Source organism: Pagrus major, chromosome 14 (genome assembly GCF_040436345.1).
Source record: "Pagrus major chromosome 14, Pma_NU_1.0".
NCBI classification, from domain to species: Eukaryota; Metazoa; Chordata; class Actinopteri; order Spariformes; family Sparidae; genus Pagrus; species Pagrus major.
In genome coordinates, this window is record NC_133228.1 from 6,832,533 (window position 1) to 6,833,841 (window position 1,309).

At 43.1% G+C, this 1,309-nt stretch overlaps 1 non-coding gene across 1 annotated transcript; it reads right to left on the reverse strand.

Moving 5' to 3' along the window:
• On the reverse strand, positions 1-73 carry trnak-cuu (transfer RNA lysine (anticodon CUU)). Its single transcript has one exon. It is a non-coding gene; the product is annotated as a tRNA-Lys (tRNA).
• Positions 74-1,309: the final 1,236 nt, after the last annotated feature.

Genomic DNA, 1,309 nt, shown 5'->3' on the forward strand with positions numbered 1-1,309 from the left:
CGCCCAACGTGGGGCTCGAACCCACGACCCTGAGATTAAGAGTCTCATGCTCTACCGACTGAGCTAGCCGGGCCGTTTTCAATGGAAAACGGTGACGTATTTCGCGCTCCAAGCACAAAACTCTTTGGCCACAGCTCCTCGTTATGAGTTGCACATGCGCACTTCACTCGCTGTGATACAAGCGATAGGAGCGCGCTGGGAGCTGACTTTCACCGCCCCATGACCGCGAAAGACAGCGGGAGGAGGAGCTGACGTCGAGGTTCGTAGAGAGTTGGAGAAGCCAAGAAAAAACAAGAAAATGTAGCTGAAAACAATGCCAGTCGAGAGGAGGACACAGCAGGAAAAGCTGAGAGTGAAAGAGCTCGGACCGACCAGCCGGACATGCGATAAAACAACAAGAACAAGACAGAGGAAGACAGTACACTCCGTTTTTTTCATAAGGCTGGTTAGCTAAGATGTCGTGGCTAACTGTGAGGTGCAGTGCGGTCGGCGCTTTATTTTTGCTCTCCATGCCTCCTTTTTCAAACAGCAGGAACTGAGCCAGCATGAATCCAGTCAGGTAAGACCCAATTAAAGCACTTTGCAGAAAGTGAAAAGGCATGAACAAGCTATATATAAGAGCTGCATGGAAAATACTGAAAATGCATCTTGGCATGTTTGGTAGAGTTAATATTGCTGCTCAGCTTGATGAAGGAGGAGGTTGACTAAAACAGGCACATCTTGTCTAAAATGATAGACTGTGTAAAGTTCTGTGGTGAGATTGAGCTAGTCCTGCGTGGTCATGATGAAAGTGAACGCTCAGTAAATCCGAGTGTTTTCAGAGGGGTGGTGGATTTTGTAGCATCAGTAGATGCAGCAGTACAAGAACATCTGCAGAGTGCTGCTGTGTTTAAAGGAACATCTTAAACAGTACAGAATGAACTCTCAGTTTTGAGAGAGCACATCATAGAAGTTTTAAATCATTTTGGTCATTTTTTAAGCTAAAATATCAAACATTTCCAGCTTCTTTAATGTAATTCTTTGCTGCTGTTCTTCTTGTCATTTATGATAGTTAATGGAAAGTCTGTAGGTTCTTGGACTGATGGTTTGACAAGCAGGGCTCTGGGAGTTTGTAAATCTTGTTAATGAGGTAATTATTCTTTTTTGTGGAACAACCATATCAGACCAATAGTGCTGTAGCAAAGCAGAGTATTTTTGTTTTAATGTATTTAAATAGATTGGTGTGATGCACCAGTACGATGGTTTGGCACATCTGGTTATAGCACATCTGACAAATGACTTTTACATAAAAATAAAATAAAAAAGAGAT